Genomic DNA, 835 nt, shown 5'->3' on the forward strand with positions numbered 1-835 from the left:
TTTCCGGCTACTTCTCCGAAGTAGCCCTGACGATTTCCATGGCCACATTACGGGTGCCTTTCAGTATGTTGGCGGTGCTCTACGATTTTGTTTCGCTGCCGTTGCGAAACATGTGAGCACTGTACAGCACGAGCTACCATGCACAGCCGGCATGGCGTATCACACCCGAGCAAGGCATCCAGAGGTCAGCAGAGCAAGAGGAATAGACGGAAAAGGTGCGAAGAGATGCATAGGAATCAACGCCACAGCGCATGCGTGCGAAATGTGCAGCATCTCCTTCATCCGACCGGGTGGACTGATGAGGCGCAGATGCCGGAAGCGCGACGAGGGCACGCCACGCGTTGCACCATCGAGACCTCGAGGCTCCCATGTGAAGAGTCCACGCACCACATTCTGGGGTGCCGCGGCTTGAAGCGCCTCAGAGGGCGGAGCAAGGCATATAGGCAGGATGTGCAGAGGGCTGCAGCGAGGGCCCTGGCCTGCAGCTGGCCAGCTTCCTTCTCGAGCGTACCCGGCATGCACCTTCATCAACCCCTACTACTCGCACGGTCGACGCCACCGCCTCCGCCCTCGAGCAGGGCCCTGGAGGCGGCCGGCGTTGGATCAAGGCAAGCAGAGCCCGTACAACGCATGACCCGGATGCGACGGCAGGACGGTTCGTCCTAGACGGCGAGGTTGTAGCCGTATTCCTGCAAAGGCAGGTGGGCTGTGGGTGCTTGTGTGTGTGTGTGTGTCTACTTGTTGACCTGTTCGTTGGTGGCATGGGCACGCTGTTGTGCGAAAAAAAAAGGAAACTTCTCGTTTTTCTCACAGGGTGCTTTCGTTGTTATGTTGT

This window comes from Leishmania donovani, chromosome 36, assembly GCF_000227135.1.
Source record: "Leishmania donovani BPK282A1 complete genome, chromosome 36".
NCBI lineage: Eukaryota > Euglenozoa > Kinetoplastea > Trypanosomatida > Trypanosomatidae > Leishmania > Leishmania donovani.